General features: G+C 40.6%; 1 non-coding gene across 1 annotated transcript; it reads left to right on the forward strand.

Moving 5' to 3' along the window:
* The first annotated feature begins 17,993 nt into the window (after window positions 1-17,993).
* Window positions 17,994-18,066, forward strand: trnam-cau (transfer RNA methionine (anticodon CAU)). The gene has a single exon. It is a non-coding gene; the product is annotated as a tRNA-Met (tRNA).
* The last annotated feature ends 385 nt before the right edge of the window (window positions 18,067-18,451 follow it).

The following is an 18,451-nucleotide window of genomic DNA, read 5'->3' on the forward strand; positions in this document are numbered from 1 at the left end:
CTGGGCGCACTCTCCCCTGTCTGCATTCCACACCAGACCATCTTTCTCCCTCCACTGTGCATGCCTTTTCCTTCTCCAATCTCCACCACTTTTGGTTATGGTGCTGCTCCTTTCTGTTCTGCATCTAACTTTTGTATATCCACCAGTCAGCATGCCCTTCCTTTCCCCCACTCCGCAACAGTATAAAAGCAAAATCCAGGGTTGCATGCCACTTCAGAGGAGGTCGTAGAACATTAAAAGTGGTTCATAAATAATGAATTGCATAAACTTTCCCATTATGAATTTCCTATATAATATTTCAGTGGCACTGCCTTACAAAAGGCAAGAAGCTTTTTTTTATGGAAGCTCTTCAAGAAGGAAGGTTGTTTTGTGAAGGAACTTCGAGTGTAAGGCAATGGAATGTTTGGCAACGTGTGGTGGATTGAAGTGAGGGGTAATATACCACATGGTATCAGAAATTTCAGGAGAATTGCTGCTAATAGGTTGAAATTCAAATACAAAGGATGAGAATATTAAATTTGAGACAAACACCAGAAGTACTGGAGCAACTCGGCTTATCAGTGGAGAGAGAAACAGAATTAACATTTCAAGTCTGATATGTGTCTTCTTTCAGAATCTGAGATCAGATTTGGAACTTCTGTGAACCAGGAATTAACATCGGTCAGTGATTTTAAAGATTGCTGGGTGTAAGATGAGATATAGGCAGCAGAGTTTTGCATGAGATGACATTTGTGGAGGATGAAACAAGGGATTTAGCAGACTATCATTGAAATCATTATCTACAAATAACAAGAGCTTGGCTGTGACTTTAGCCATCTGATTTTCTGATGAAACACAAATGTCAGATGGACTGAGGCAGAATAGGACGTAAGTGATAACTTTTGATGGGACAATGCAGCAATAATCCAGATCTCTACTCCATGAACCATTTCATTAGTATGAATGTTTTGTTTCAATTACCAAATTGACCAGAATTGTTTCCCCTTATTATAGTTTCTAGAATAAATTAGATTTTCACCAAGCATTTTTTAATGAACCTCAAAATAATTTAGTTACTATAAGCAACCAATTTGTTAAACAGTTTTTCCAGTTGTTTAAATATCAAGTTTTATTCTGGAATTAAAGAATAATTTACTTAATTACTTAATCTTAGACAAATACATTCACATGACAATCAACACAATATAGCTCTGCAAACATGTTATAGCTTTTTTAAAAAATCAGGCAAAATGGGCAAAACAAACCCTGTGGACCAACTGTCTGAACTCCAAGGATAAAAATGCAATGATTTCTCATGATTCCTTGACTTTCCTGTCAATGACAGCAAAATACTGTCTGTCATAGAATGACAGAAAATCTTCAGATCAGAAGTCAGTTCAAATGGTAAGTTAGTTAGACTTAAGTCTTTGATCAGAAGTAAGAGCTCAACTTTTAAGTTTTATGAAGTGGTCAAGGATATTGATATTTGGAACTTGGAGTTTGCAGAAATATTTCATTTAGATAGATTTATGCAACCTGTCTTGCTGTCAGGTGTTCCTGCTGCTTTTTTCAGGGGAAAAAAAACTTTTGTACTGCACATTTTCAAGGTTCATTTTTCTTCTGCTGGTATGCCCAGGTGTACTGGAAAACAGGAACTAATTCTAGAAGAATATTGCTAGGTAACCTTCATCAATGTTTTGGGACCATTGCTTTTTGTTATCTTTATAAATGATCTAGAGGAAGGACTTGAAAGCTGGGTAAGCAAGTTTGCGGATGACACGAAAGTCGGTGGAGTTGTGGATAGTGAGGAAGGAAGTGGTAGGTTACAGCGGGATATAGATAAGTTGCAGAGCTGGGTGGAAATGTGGCAAATGGAATTCAATGTAGCTAAGTGCGAAGTCGTTCACTTTGGTAGGAATAACAAGATGATGGATTACTGGGCTAATGGTAGGCTACTTGGTAGTGTGGATGAGCAGAGGGATCTTGGTGTCTATGTACACAGATCTCTGAAAGTTGCCACCCAGGTAAATAGTGCTGTGAGGAAGGCATATGGTGTACTGGGCTTTATTGGCAGAGGAATTGAGTTCCGGAGTCCTGAGGTCATGTTGCAGTTGTATAAGACTCTGGTGAGGCCTCATCTGGAGTATTGTGTGCAGTTTTGGTCGCCATACTATAGGAAGGATGTGGAAGCTTTAGAACGAGTGCAGAGGAGGTTTACCAGGATGTTGCCTGGAATGGTAGGAAGATCGTATGAGGAAAGGCTGAGGCACTTGGGGCTGTTCTCATTGGAGAAGAGAAGGTTTAGGGGAGATCTGATAGAAGTGTATAAGATGATTAGGGGTTTAGATAGGGTAGATACTAAGAACCTTTTACCACTAATGGAGTCAGGTGTTACTAGGGGACATAGCTTTAAATTAAGGGGTGGTAGGTATAGGACAGATGTTAGGGGTAGATTCTTCACACAGCGGGTTGTGAGTTCATGGAATGCCCTGCCCGTATCAGTGGTGAACTCTCCTTCTTTATGTTCATTTAAGCGGGCATTGGATAGGCATTTGGAAGTTATTGGGCTAGTATAGGTTAGGTAGGACTCGGTCGGCGCAACATCGAGGGCCGAAGGGCCTGTACTGCGCTGTATCCTTCTATGTTCTATGTTCTATGTTCTATCACTTGGGCCCTATTTCTTACAAATAACGTTGAAAGTTTGTCCACAACATAAAAATAGTTGGAAAGGCAGATTGTCAGAGAGATAACAAACACTATACAAAGAGATATTGATAGGTTAAGTAAATGGGCAAAAAGTTGGCAAATGGAGTATAATGTGGGAAAATGCAGAGTTGTTCATTTTGGAAGAGAGAACAAATGAACAGAATATTCTCTAAATAGAGGAATACTGCAGAAAGCAGCAACACAAGGGGACTTGGGAGGTACTTGTGCATGAAACAGAGAAAGTTAGCACGCACGTGTTGCATTTAACCAGGAAAACTAATAGAATATTGACTCTTACTTCAAGGTGGTTGGACTATTAGAATAGGGAGTCTCACTGCAACTGTGCAAGATGTTGGTGAGACCGTGACTGGAGTCCTGTGGGCAGTTTTGGTTCCTTATTTAAGGAGAGATATCATTTCATTGGAGATGGTTCAGGGAAAGTTCATGAGAATGATTTGATTTTATTTATTGTCATGTATATCTTATTACAAAACAGTGAAAATTGTTGTATATTGGAGGGATTGTTTTTTGAGCAAAAGCTAAACAAGTTGGGACTCTACTCATTGGAATTTAGAAGAATAAGACATGATCTAATTGAAACATATAGCATTCTTAAGAGACTTGACGTAGTAAATGCTGAAAGGATGGTTCCCTTCATGGGAGAGTCTAGGAGTAAAAAGGTCTCAATTTAAGACCGAGATGAGGAGGAATTTCTTTGAGCATTGTAAGTCTTTGAAACCCATTTCCACAGAGAACTGTGTGGGCAGAGTCTGTATATATATTTAAAACTGAGACAGTTAGCTTCTTTATCAGTAGGGGAAATCAAGGGTTACAGAGAAAGGGTGAGAAAGTATGCATGAGGAATGTCAAACCAGTGATGAGCCTATTGAATGGCAGAGTTGGTTTGACGGGCTGTCTGGCCTACACCTGTCTGTATTTCTTTTGGTTTTATAGTCCAGTAATTAAAACCATGAACGTTATCTCTTATATTTCTTTAAAGCTTTACTTGTCTCCTCTCCAAATTTAGTTTATTTTTCAGTAATTAACAGATGCATCACAGCAATAGTGAACCATTGCAAGAAATCACATATTTCTTCAAAGCCCTGATAAACACTTTTTAATCCAGTTACAACAGTTTCATAATTCAGGCCTCATGGTCCTTAATTATAAATATGTGTTCCCAAAATGACTCCACTCTTGAGAAAAATGTAGACGTGAAACAAATACCCTTGACCTAACTGCAGCACTTTACCACTTCCTTGGCACACTACAGCCACCTCAGTCAGTTGGCATTCTACCCGTTCACCTAACAGATACCCTAACAAACTCACCAATCTGGCACCATACGTCCTCCCCGCAAGACTAAGACCCCCCAAAGACCCCATATCTCCTGATTTCCACCCCATACATACCTACCAATGTGGCACTAAGTGGTGCGAAGGAGAGTGGTTTTAAATGATGATCTTCTCCATTGCTGGATTCCTAGATAGATTAATAACAGGGGGATCAATTATATCCATGAATCAACAGTACAGGCATCACTAAAAGGAAAGTAAACATTTTTAAAATGTGATCTGGGTCAGAATTGGTTCATAGACAATGATAAGAAACTAAAGTAGTGGTATGAAAATAGAATTGATGGACAGAGGTTTGACCTGATGAGCAAAGAAAAGGTTTGAAATGCACCAGATGGTACTGGTGGTGATAATCTTGTATCTGTTCTGATGAGTTGATAGTGGAAAGGAATGGCGGTGTGGGTGGGTGGGGAGTGCGAGGTACATATGAGGATGTGGTTGATAGCAGAAAAATCAGTGGTTACCTTTTCTCATCTTCGGCTCTAGTATGATCCCCAAGTTTATAACTTAGGAGCTTGAAAGGTCAGTTGTAAGTGACTTCAGGTGTCAAATACCTTTTAGCAATCTGTGACGAAGAATATCAGCATAGAGGTAGTAATGGGGATAAAAGGAAAGACTTGGAGGTGGCTTTGTCAGTTAGATTATAAGTAAAAGACTGAGGCAGGAATATTCAATTATTATGGTTCATATGGCACATTACTGCTGTTGTAGAATGTCCTTCCTTATTCCAGGTCTGGGTCAGAAGAACTCTGGACTCAGACCCCACCTTAGAGTCTTGAACACAAAGATCAGGTCATCACTTCAATGTAGTTCAGTGGCAATCCTGTCAAAATAAACTCCCTTAAGGTAGCACTATTCAAAGAAGAGGAATGCTCTGGTGTCCTGGACATTAAATATCTTTCAGACAATAATACCAAAATGATTATCTGATCAGTTATTTCATTGTTGTTTATGGTTTCCTGATGAGCATAGATGAATTGCCAAATTTGCCAGCTTTACAACAGCAACTATTTTAAATAAGTGCTTTAGGGCATCCTGAGTGGCACAACGTAAATTTCTTTCTCACTTTAAGGAGCAATATATATAAAGCTTATGAATTTGCTTACAAAGTGGGCAGAGTAGTTAACTATAAAGTAATCTCTACTCTGGCCTTCAATGAGACTTAATTTGTTCTTTCGTTTCACATTTGGAGCACGTATTGGCAATCTTTGATTTGTCCATTCATCTTCCAGTGCATTTCTTTGAACTTTCTTTCTCTCCTTTCAAGCAGTTACATAAAATATACTAACTGTATGTTCTTGATTCAATTGCCTCAGTTCATTCAACTTACCAAGAAAGCCTTACTGACAGAGTACAGAGAGATGAATTCTTATACTCGTAAATGTTATTAAAGAGATAAATGAAGGCAAGAATTAAAATAAATGTCACAGTATCATTTCTTTGGTATTCCTGCAGTTCTTCTGGAAACACAGCAGGCAAGCAGGAGAAAGACATAGAAAGTTAATGTCTTCATATTTCGGAGTGGGAAAAGTATATTTCTTTGTAACAAAATAATAAAAGGGTAAGTGAACCCAGTTGCAGCAAAACAAGTCTACAATGTGTTGCTATATCTTTTATGCCCGACCAGTGGCCATAATTTGATCTGCAGTTATTCTTTCTCTGGTACAATTCTCTGATTAGTGTTGTTTAACAATGTTACATTATGATTATATCATTGTAAATAAAACTATATATTTGTACAACATGTATACTTTTGCATAAAAATGTTTAAAGCTGTTTATGGAATAATATATTTAAAGTTTGAGTATGCCAGTTTGTTTTAAAAATAATCACACTTGCATTTTTAAAAATACATAGTTTACATCAATATGATTTAATTTTCTCATTGAACTTTTATTTTGGAATGTCTTAAAGGTTTTTATTTAGAATATGTCATCTGTTTCCAATTATATGCACCGAATGAATGCTTTAGAACATAGAACAAAGAACATAGAACATTACACAGCAGTACAGGCCCTTGGCCCTGGATGTGGCACCGATCTGTGGAACCAATCTGAAGTCTTTCTCTCTTACATTATTCCATTTTCATCCATATGTTTATCCAATGACCATTTAAATGCCCTTAAATGCCCTCAAAGTGGCAACTCTACTACTGTTGCAAGCAGTGCATTCCACGCCCCTACTACCCTCTGAGTAAAGAAACTGCCTCTGGCATCTGTCCTTTATTTATCACCCCTCAATTTATAGCTATGTCCCCTCATGCTAGCCATTGCCATCCAATTATAAATACGTGTTCCCAAAATGTCTCAATTAAGTCACCTCTCAACCTTCTTCTCTGTAACAAACAGCCTCAAGTCCCTCAGCCTTTCCTCATAAGACCTTCCCTCCATACCAGGTAACATCCTAGTAAATCTCCTCTGCACCCTTTCTAAAGTTTCCAAATCCTTCCTATAATGCGGTGACCATTTTGCCAGTTTTGATTTCACACCATTGGAGAAAGGATTCAACCACATTTTGATGTAAGGTATATGATTTATGCATAAGATTTGCATCATTTATTTTGGATTTTGAATTGGTGGCATGTGGGTTTTTGTGGCATCTGTTGATGTTTAGTAAGTTAAGTTGTAAGTATTAGTGTAGCCAAGATAGATTTTCTTTAAAAAAAAGCATTGTGAAAGAGTTCTTGGAAGCTAATGGGAACTTGTTTATATTGAGAGAGCTTTAGGAATGGACAAAGTGAGGACTACAAATGCTGGAGATCAGTGTCAAAAAGTGTGGTCATGCAGTAACCGAGGGGCAGGAGAGTCGACTTTTTGATTATAAGCTCTTCATCTGGAATGAGGATTGAGACAATGGGTCGACTGGGGCAGTCAGGTTTGTGAATTTTGAGAAGGAGGTTGAACCGGGCAGCATGGTGTTCCCGGATTATGGAGGCTGTTGATGGGAGATCCCCTGAGGTGATGAGGTTGTGGATGGTGTGGGAGATGATGGTTTGGTGATGGGAGGTGAGGTCGTGGTCGAGGAGGCAGTAGGAGGAGGTCTGCGAGTTTGCGCATGGCTTCAGCGGTGTAGAGGTCGGTGTGCCAAACTTCCACTGCATCCTCCTTGTCTGCTGGTTTGATGGTGACGTTGGGGTTGGAGTGGAAAGCGTTGGAGTGGGTATTGCAATGCATATTGAATTAATTGATTTGGGAGCATAAGGGGATGAAGGTGAGGCTTTTAGTGAGGACTGATTATTCATCCTCAGTGAGGGGCTGGCCTTGGGGAATGGTAAAAACATGGCAGGAATGGGAGTCAGGACCTGGTATGGGACTGGAGTAGGGCGTGGGGGCAGACGCCGTCTTTGGAATGGGTGTGGTTATGGGATCATGGATGATGTCACCAACAGAAGTGACGCTCACCAGGGGGGTCAGAGGTGCAGAAGTGGTGCCTTCGGTGGCATTCGTGGGCAGGGGGGGGGAAAGACCTTTTTAATTTCTGTTGGTTTGCAGGAGCCTTGGTTGAAATTGGATATGTAAAATAATTGATTCTAAAGAAGGTAGTTAGTTTAGAACATTAAGAAAGGGGTTACCTCAGTGTAAGGAATTTAGTTTAAAAGTTCCAAACCATAAGTGTCCATTAAAATTCTGAAGGCATTATTTGAAGCTGAAGAAGTCTCTAAACTGATTTGTATGATGACTCAAGGAAGAGGCTATCATGTTCTCAAGACTGGAAATTGAAGCCAAGTAACAGAGTCATACAGAAGAGTCGGAAAGGTGACTGCTTTATACACTGGGATCTTTCCTTATTAACAATGAAGCAACTTGAGTGGAGTAAAATTAAACAGCAAACAAGGGGGATCCAAGATGGTGGCGACCCAGCAAGTCTGAGTCTATAGTGCTCTTCCCAAGACTTGGGTAAAGTGGGTCACCCACCCCCACCACACTCACCAAATCATTCATAATAGCTGTTAACTTTAAATAGTTGCTTAGTATTACATTTAAATAGTTTAATATTTAGTAAAAATGACCAAAGGGAAGGGAACCCGCAGCTCTCAACAAGCAGGACCCCCTCCCCCACCTTCTCCCTCTTCAGCTGCAGCAGAGGCGTCCACAGCCGCCCCGGGGGACTTACCGACGGTAACAAGCCTTGTGGAGATGATTACCAAGCTGGACGCGAAGATCGATGCCTTTATCGAGGAGTCCCGAAATCGCTGGGAATCACTCTCGGCCACGCTGCAGAAGCACGGCCGAGACATCCAGGAACTCGAGCGCCGAGTCGGAGGGGCGGAGTTAAAGGCCGCGACTTCCGAGACTGCAGCTCAATCGACCGCGGATCAGGTCCGGACTCTCGAGCAGCAAGTCCGGGCCTTAGAAAATCATATTGACGACCTCGATAATTGAGGTCGTCGAAAAAATATTCGGTTGCTGGGCCTTCCCGAACGGGAAGAGGAAGGCCAGCTTACAGCATTCCTGGAGCAGTGGCTGCCACAGCTTTTAAATCTGCATGCTGGATCAGGCCAGGTAAGGGTGGAATGGGCCTACCGGGTCGCAATACGTGGGCCCAGCTCAAACCAGCGCCCACGCACGGTTCTGTTCCAGCTGCAGAGCTATAGGGAGAGGCAGATGCTCCTAGAAGCCTCAAGAAATTTTGGAAAAGATCCCCAAGCCATGATCTATAAAGGATCCAAGATCATGCTATTTCAGGACTTTTCTCCAGCTCTGGTCCAAAAGAGGAAGGCATTCGATGAGGTGACGAAGCGTTTAAGGGAATTAAATACTCAGTACTCCTTACGCTATCCAGCGACGCTACGCTTTAACCACGAAGGATCCATATATAACTTCGGATCACCAGAGAAGGCTAAGGAATTCTTGGACTCTCTTAAATAAACTGTAAGAGATTGTGGATGTTGGTTTGCCTTTCCCCCACTTTGGTCTATATACCCCCCCTTTTTTCTCTCTTTTTTTATCTCATTGTTTAATATTATCATGGGGGGCGGGGAGAGGGATTTGATTTTCTTCCCCCCCCCCCGCCGGGGTTTGTTTTCTTTTATTACTTTATGTATATATGTGGGTATGTATGTATGTATATATATATTGGGGCGATTGGTTAATGTTGGTGGGGGGAGGTGTTTACCTTATTCTATTTTACCTCTGTTTTTAGGAGCGGGGTTGTTTTTCCCCTGTTATTTTGTATTATTATATCTAATTATTACTTGTTGAGATTGTAATTTTATTGTTATATATTTATATATGGTATTAACATTCCCAAATATATCCAGGTGTTGGTGTTGGCGGGGGTAGGGTGCTCACTGTTAACTCTAGCTTTGTATTATATTTGAATTCTCCTCATTTTATTGAGGAGCACCTGGGTCAAGGGTGGGGCATTGGTTGGGAGAGGATAAGATGGACTTTTGGAGAGGAAGTGACGCTCCCTGGGGACAAGGGGGAAAATCTCCATTTAGGTACGTTTTATATTTTTTTTATTTAGAAATAGTTTTTTATTATATTGTTGTGAGTGTATTAGAGAGCCTTTATTTTTGTAAATTTTATATGCTCCATGCTCGGGATGTTCCAGATAGGGTTTCCCCTCCCGAGGGGTCTCGGATCTGCCCAGATGATTATGGTTGATCAGTCGGTTAAGTGGTGCACCTGGAATGTCAAGGGGAGTAATTCGCCAGTCAAAAGGAAGAAAATATTATCAAATCTTAAGAAAGAAAGAGTTGATATAGCTCTCCTACAGGAGACACACCTGTCGGATAAAGAACACTTAAAATTACGGCAGGGTGGATTTGATCAGGCCTTTTTCTCTTCTTTTAGCTCAAAAAGCAGGGGAGTTGTTATTCTTGTTTGGAAGAATTTCCATTTCAAAATTCTAAATCAGATAAAAGATGAATCTGGATGATATATTTTGATTAAAGCCCTCGTAAATGGAGAGGAATATGGGATTCTAAATTTGTACTACCCCCCGGCACACCCCTTTAAATTTATAATGGAAGCTTTTTCAAAATTGATGGCCTTTGGTGCCCGTCATACAATTATAGGGGGAGACTTTAATTGTATTATGGATCCGGAAATAGATAGGACTCCCAAGAGTGCTGCCGGAGTATCTCCCGGATCTAGACAATTGGCGGATCTGAATAAAGAATTAGGATTGGTAGATGTCTTCATCCACAGGGTAGAGATTTTTCTTTCTACTCTAATCCACATAAATGTCATACAAGAATTGATATGTTTTTTGTCCCATCAATTTTTTAAAATTCCATATTATCCTGTAAAATAGGTACTATAGCAATTTCCGACCACGCCGCTGTGTATATGGAAACTAAGGCAAGGAACAATGGGACATCCGCTCAGCATTGGCGTATGGACCCCTTCCTGATAAAAGATAGTAAATTTGTAAAGTACTTCTCCCAAGAATTTAAAACTTTTTTAGAAATTAACTCAGGTACGGCTAGCAACCCATCAATGATGTGGGAGACCATCAAAGCTTATGCACGAGGTTTGATCATCTCCTACTCAGCGACCCAGAAAAAACTGAAGGGAGAGCAACAGCGTCTGCTCGAAGCTCGCTTAAAAGCAGCTGAAACAGCATACGCTGATAGACCTTCTATTATAAAATTGCAAAGGATTACGGCTCTTAGGACAGCTCTAAATACTACGCTTACTCAAACGGCTAAGAGGGAAATATTATTTGCAAAACAAAGGTTATATGAATATGGCGACAAACCGGGTAGATACTTAGCATTTCTTGCAAAGAAAAAGAAGGCCCCTCAGACTATTACAACTATCAAGGAAAGTACAGGTACCTCGACTCGTGATCATAAAAAGATTAATCCGATCTTTAGAGAATTTTATTCTGAGTTATATAAATCGCTGGATTGTGAAGATAGGACTAGGAGGATGCAGTCATTTTTTAAAAATTTGACCTTCCCGGGCTTGACTCCGGAACAGGTATCGGCCCTAAATGCTCCTCTAACAGTCCAAGAAATACTTTATGCAATTAGGCAACTCCAGAGCGGAAAGGCACCGGGCCCAGATGGTTTTCAAGCTGAATTCTATAAAGAATTTACAGAAATATTGGCTGATCCACTTATGGACATGTATAACTATGCATATAGTCAGGGCTGTCTCCCGCCTTCGCTGAAAGAGGCAAATATCTCTCTTATCCTTAAAAAAGGAAAAGATCCAGAAGACTGTACATCATATAGACCAATATCCTTGCTAAATGTAGATTGTAAAATCCTCTCTAAAATGTTAGCACTGAGACTAGAAAGGGTACTGCCATATATTATAAAGGAGGATCAGACGGGATTTATAAAGGGCCGTAGATCATCCAATAATATTAGAAGGGTTTTGAACATGATCCAAGCCTGTCACCAGGGAAAGATACCAGGAGTAGTAGTTTCATTAGACGCGGAAAAGGCATTCGATAGGGTTGAATGGTCATATTTGTTTTACACATTGGAAAGGTTTGGCGTTGGACAGGTGTTTACCAAATGGGTCTCAACATTGTATAGTGATCCCAAAGCAGTTGTGGTTACCAATGGATTAGGTTCGGATAGCTTCAGTGTGGGTAGGGGCTGCCGTCAAGGATGTCCTCTCTCGCCATTGTTATTTACGCTAATAATTGAACCACTAGCAGAAGCTATACGGACTGATCCTAATATAACGGCCCCGAGGATTGGTACAGGTAAACACAAAATTACCCTTTATGCAGATGATGTTCTTTTATTCCTCAATAATCCTCTGACGTCCGTACCTCATCTAATTCAATTATTAATACATTTAGTGCATTCTCAGGCTATAAAATTAATTTTTCAAAATCGGAGGCGATGCCAATGGGTGGCCTGGTTATGACACCCCACTTAGTGGACGGATCCCTTTTTCCCTTTCGTTGGTCCCTGGAGGGCTTCTTATATTTAGGTATTTTTATTACTCCAATGTTTGGTCAGTTGTATAAGGCTAATTTTGTGCAATTACTGGAAAGGATAAGGCAGGACCTCCAGCGATGGGGAGACCTTCCAATTTCCTGACTGGGTAGAATAGCACTAATTAAAATGAATGTTCTGCCCTGTCTTCTATATCCTATGAGAATGCTCCCAGTGATGCTGCCAAGGATGGCCCTACGTAAATTATATGGCTGGCTGGGTTCCTTTATCTGGAATCATAGACGGCCCCTTATTAAGCTGAAGAAGCTACAGCTTCCACAGGCAAGGTGAGGACTGGACTTCCCAGACTTTAGGAACTATCAGTTAAGTTCCCTATTAAGTTACATCGCTGATTGGGTCTTGTCTGATCCACAATCAATCTGGCTGGACATCGAGGCCTCTCAAGTAAAATACCCACTTATTAACCTCTTATTTTCAGACAAGAGGAAAATCATTACAGATCACTGTAAAAACCCCATAATACTAAACACAATTAAGGCCTGGAATATAATGTGGCAAAATGAGGGTAATTTACATAAAACATCCCCCCATGCACCGATAGTAGGGGCATGGGGATTCCAACCGGGGTTTACAGATGCCACTTTTAAACTCTGGAGATCCAGGGGTATCTCATGTTTAGGGGACCTATTTAAAGATGGGGTCCTGATGTCCTTTGAACAGCTGCGTCAGAAATTCGGATTACCTAATGGAGACCTCTTTCGATACTTCCAAATTCAAGATTATATACAGAAGAAGACTACATTAATAGATAGTCTTTATAAATCAGATAGAGAATGTAATGTCCTACGACCAGTGGGGGTATCCTCCGTTAGTACTATCTATCATTTACTACATGATGAGGTGTCGGGAGATATGGACAATCTGCTTAAAACATGGGATCAGGATTTGGGACTAGAAATCTCTATAGAAACGTGGAATGATATTTGGGAAAATGCTAGAAGAATTACTATCTGTAACAGAACCCAGGCTATCCAGCTGAAGATACTTCACAGGGCCCATATAGCACTGGCTCGATTGGCAAAATTTAAGGCAGGAGCATCTCCAATGTGTCCCAAATGCAAAATAGAGGTGGGCACTCTTGTACATTGCCTATGGACTTGTCATAAGATCCGTAGATATTGGACTAAAGTAGCAAGTACCCTGACAGAAATTTTAGGAACGGAAATTAGAGTGGACCCTATATCTCTCCTTTTGGGCTTTTCGAAATTTTCCTCCCTGGATATGCACGGGAAGAGACTATTTTCTATTCTCTCTTTCTGTGCAAGGAAAAATATTTTGGTGAACTGGGTGGCTGAGGGCCCCCCTGGACTTTCAAATTGGCACAGATTAATCATGGAATGTATTCCCTTGACTTCCTTACAAATATGGTGCACCGAAAGACTGAATTATTTTATAAAATATGGCAGCCCTTTTTGAATTACATAAATGCAGATATTTCGGCCATCCTAACAAGGGCCTTTATTTAGTGAAGATTACAAACCTGGCTGCTCCGGGGCCCCTTGGGAGAGGAATCCCGCACGAATACGGGTTTTATTACATTTGATGTCAATACATTCCGAGCATGTAAGAGACTTAAGTATACACTCTGGTTAGTTATAGGTTAGATTAGTAGAAAGTTGAGTTTTGTTTTTTTTAATTTTATTTTGTTTTTTTTTCTTTCCTTTGTTAAATTTTGACTATTGTATATTTGATTTAATTGTACATCAATGTTTGTATTTGAGAGTTTTGTTTATTTTTGTAAGCTTGTAAAAATGTTAAATTTCTAATAAAAATATCTAAAAAAAAACAGCAAACAAATCTAATTTGCCTTTGCTTTCAATCTAACAGTCTTTCTTCTGAATGTGAATGAGGCTGAAAAAGAGACAGACAAGCAAAAACACTTAAGGGAAAAATAAAAGAAAATAACAAAACTGTTCAGTTTACTTAAGTGGCTTACGTGGTGCATTGTTCCACAGGCATAAATGATATTTTCTTGTTTGATTTTCTGAAGGTGTCGAACAGGATCATCTGAGATACCGAGAGATTCTCATGGGAGGCTAGACAAGGAGCTTTCAAATTTTTATGCTGTACCATCAGCACCTCTTTCTCACAAAATTCACAGTAAAAAAACAAATTCAAACTCCTAATAGATTGACCCTCTCTTCATGCAACATCTGCTGTTTTCTTGACCATAAGGTTTTCTCCACATATACTGAAACCAATTCCCAGGTACTGATATTGCTAATAGTCAATTTCTGCTATCTGTTTAAATATAATACTGCTCCTTGGTGACAAAACATCTGCAGAACCGTTTGGTCAGTAACCAAATTGAAACTAACTTTCAGGCTTGGCCTCATGAATAACAAAAGCCTGTTTCTCTTTTAACACAAGCTGTTACCCACAATCCAAACATAAATGTTAGCTAACAGTTCATCTCCTTACCTGCCTTAACAACTGCCATGACCAAATTTGAATAAAATGTAAAGAAGTAGCTTAAGTGGTACCTTCTGTAACAAAGTGTCTAGGTAAGCTTTTCCCTTCCTGATGCATCTCAATGTCTGAAGCTTGACTCCTGCTCATCAGATTGGAACTTAATCCTTCAAGTTGTAGACCTTGGATTATAGGTCCAAGGTCATAATTCCTTGAAAGTAGAGTTGCAGGTAGATAGGAAAATGGTATGCTTTTGGTATTTTTGGTATGCTTTTCTTTATTGGCCAGCGTATTGAGTACAGGAGTTAGCAGCTGTACAGGACATTGGTTAGGCTGGGACAACACTACTGTTATAGGACAAGCCAAACAGAGAACAGCCAGGGAATTCCTAGAGGCATGGCATTCATCCACAGATTCAATCAAAAAGCACATCGACGTGGGCCCAATATACCAGCCACTGCAATGGACAGCTAGAACTGACAACCGGAAGCGGCAGATTCAAACCACTACAAATGCCGGAGGAAAGATCAAAGAAGCGCTTCACAGGAGGCTCCCAAGCACTGAGGATGTCACCTAGACAGGGGACGAAACATCTGCAACACAAATTCCCAGCTCAGCGAACAGAACCACAACAATGAGCACCCGAGCTACAAATCTTCTCCCAAACTTTGGGACTAGATTAGGTTAGGATATCTGGTGGGAATGGATGAGTTGAACTGTTTACAGGCTGTACATTTCTATGACTCTATTGCAGATATAGTTGCCATGGTTCACACAGATATCCACCAGCTGTCACATGTCACTTGTTCTGTCATCCTTATTATATCTCATTCAAGTGATAGGGTTCAGCTGTCAAATATCACTCATCATGTATCCATAGCCAAATTAACTAGTTAAGCTATAGATCTAATTAAACATTTTTTAATAATGGCATCTACTGGCACCAGCACATGTGCACTATGCGCCACCTTAAATCACGTGTGTGCAGACTTTGGGGGAATGCTGGGGGGAGGAGATTAGAACTGGGAGATGAGGAATGTGGACTCAGGAGAACATGAGGGAGGTGGTTTGGGTGAGAAAGAAAGAGAACCACAGTCGATTTGGAGTGAAGAGAGCTGAGTAAGCACAGAAGAAGGGAGACACAGGAGGAAAGAGACTCCCCACCTAATGGGTATTCATTACGTGCTCCCCCCATCCGATTTCCTGGGCCTCCCCTTGTTGCCAACTCACAATCCCTGCCTGCTGGCTCCTCTTCTCATTTTGGGGGATCCTGTACCCCCTGCTCTCCCCCATTCAAAATCACACATTCTTTCCTGCACATGCACATTACTGCACTTGCGCATGGTGTCCAATAAAATCTACATGATGGACTATTGTGCTGGAACTGTACGCATGCACGTTCCAAGTAAGAACACATGCATAGTTACCTGCTGTCGCCAGTCTAGGCAAATACTTCCTTTTTAAAATATGTCCCCAGTACCAGTGTAGAAAGGCAAAAATGCTTAAACACAACAACATTGTGACCTGCTCTCCTAATTAATGTCTTTGAGCTTCAGTTCTCAGGTCTCACTTTTGCAACAACCTTTCTTGGCTGGTTCCTTCTTGCAAAAGACCAGAACAGCAGCTCTACTCTTAATGCACTGAATACCCTCACTTGCAAATTCTCAGAGTTAGTGGATTGTTCTTTGTGCACTCAGATAAAGCTGCACCTTTGCGTGATTTTACTTTGCATGTTTACGAACACTCTTGAATTGATTTTTGCTGAAGTTCCAGCGAGCTGGTCAGTCACTATTGATCTGGAAACCAGTTCATACTCACTCTGAAATTAAGTAACTGCTGCTGTCGTTAGCAGTTAATTTGTTTATCACTAACTAAGATTGTAAGAAACATAATTTACTGTTACACTTCAGCTTGACACTAAATGCAAACTTGATGAGATTTTAGATCAACTCTTAAAACTTCCTAAACAAATTCCCAAAGCTAATCATTTGATCTCATTGGGCTCAATTTCATACAACAGTGTGGTGCTGGAAAAGCACAGGTCAGGCAGCATCCGAGGAGCAGGAGAATCGATGATTCGTGCAAAAGCCCTTCATCAGGAATCCATTCCTGTGCTTTTCCAGCACCACACACGACTCTAATCTCCAGCATCTGCAGTCCTCACTTTCGCCTACTCAATTTCAAGTCCTATTCCTAGGCCTCCTCCACTGCCAAATCCAAACCACCCAACAACTGGAGGAAGAACGCCTCATCTTCCACCTTGGGACCCTTCAACCACACGGCATTAACATCAACTTCACTAGTTTCCTAATTTCCCCTCCCCACACCTCAACCCAGATCCAATCCTCTAACTAAGCACTGCCCTCTTGAACTGTCCTACCTGTCCATCCTATCTATCCACTCCACCCTCCCTTATTCAACCCCATTGCATCTGCCTATCTCCTTCTCAGCTATCTTTTTCCCCAATCCCCACTCCCACTTACCATTTTATCTCTTGCTCCCTCCCTAGCCCCACATTCCCAATGAAGGGCTTATGCCTGAAACGTTGACTTTCCTGCTCCTTGGAGGCTGCCTGACCTGCTGTGTTTTTCCAGCACCACACTGTTTGATTCAATTTCTAACTGGCAGTCTTGTGTGACTTGGCCATACAGACTGTAAGCAAGCTATTTGGATTCATTTGAATTTCAAATGAAAAAGCTCATCTTAAATCCGCCTCGTATTCTAAGATTGTGTTTGACCAAAGGCTCATTTTGAACCCAAAATTGGACTTTGGTGTTATTTCATGTAACTTTTGTACTGCAGTGAACTGTTACACTTGAAGCTTTGCAATATTTGAGCACCCCTCAAGTAAATGAGGACATTTCGGTAATTATGATTTTGACTGATGATATACAATAAATGTCAGTAGCTGGGATAACACAGTGCTGAGTATTTTTCTGGTGGATGGTGTAGGAGATTAAAAATGTTGTTTTTGCAGATGGGAGAGGGGGTGTAGTGGGGGAAGGGAAGGGAAACATTATACAAACGGTTGCGGAATTCTTGTAGCATGTAGCATGTAGTATACTTAAGGCTAAGACTTTAAAGAAAATAGTTTTAAGCTAGGAAATAACTAAGGTGTTGTAGCTGACCACAAAAAGAAGCAGCAAGGGCATTTCACAGTAAAGCTTATAGTATGATAAGAGAAACTGGATAAAAGAACAAGCTGTAACAAACAAGGAACAAAGAATGCAGACAAGGACAGCAGGATAGCCAGATAAGAAAATAACTAACAAGTGAAGTAATCAGCTTATGATAGGATGGGAAAAGGGAGGCGTGATTCTGCAACTTGTAAACTGAATAAGAAAGCTAACAGGCTCTGTTTTGGCGTGCATTTCTGCTTGATTGCAGAAACGTCCAGTCCTTGCAAGGCTGTAATAAATTGTTCTTGTTTCCAAGGCTTTGTCTCAGGCTGATTGATTTGTGAGTGAGTTCTGTTTCTCAGGCCAGGAGAGCAGTCCTGTTCCTTCCAGTTCAATATGTGAATGTTCCAGATGATTGTATTGTACACATAGTGAATAACATGGCAAGAGTATCCTAAAATTAAAACTGGATTGTGCAAGTATCCTCAAGGTGCGGCCTTCTTAGCGCAGTCGGTAGCGCGTCAGTCTCATAACCTGAAGGTCCTGAGTTCAATCCTCAGAGAAGGCAAGTCTATGTCCTTTGCCACCTTACGCATTATCTTTTTCTCTTCAGCCACCTTCCTCAAGGTGCACCCATTTTATTATAATTAGGCTTACCGCTCAAATTTTTCCAGGGTTAGTATTCTGAATGTTGGCTTAGCACAACTGACACCCTCAACGTCTGCTTTGCTCAAAACCAGAAAATGGAATATTATATATCTTGAGTTCTTTTTTTTTTAAAAGAAGGGTGGACTTTCCTCTCCAAAAATTTAAACAGAAGGATCACATATTTTTCCTGTTTGAAATAAACTAGAATGGAAACTAGACATTATGATGTAGCAAAAATATGAGAAGAGTTTTGCAATTTGAAAAATCAAGTGGTGCACATCTTTAGCTTACAAGACTATATTGCT

The sequence above is a fragment of the Hemiscyllium ocellatum genome, chromosome 10 (assembly GCF_020745735.1).
Source record: "Hemiscyllium ocellatum isolate sHemOce1 chromosome 10, sHemOce1.pat.X.cur, whole genome shotgun sequence".
Classification (NCBI taxonomy): domain Eukaryota; kingdom Metazoa; phylum Chordata; class Chondrichthyes; order Orectolobiformes; family Hemiscylliidae; genus Hemiscyllium; species Hemiscyllium ocellatum.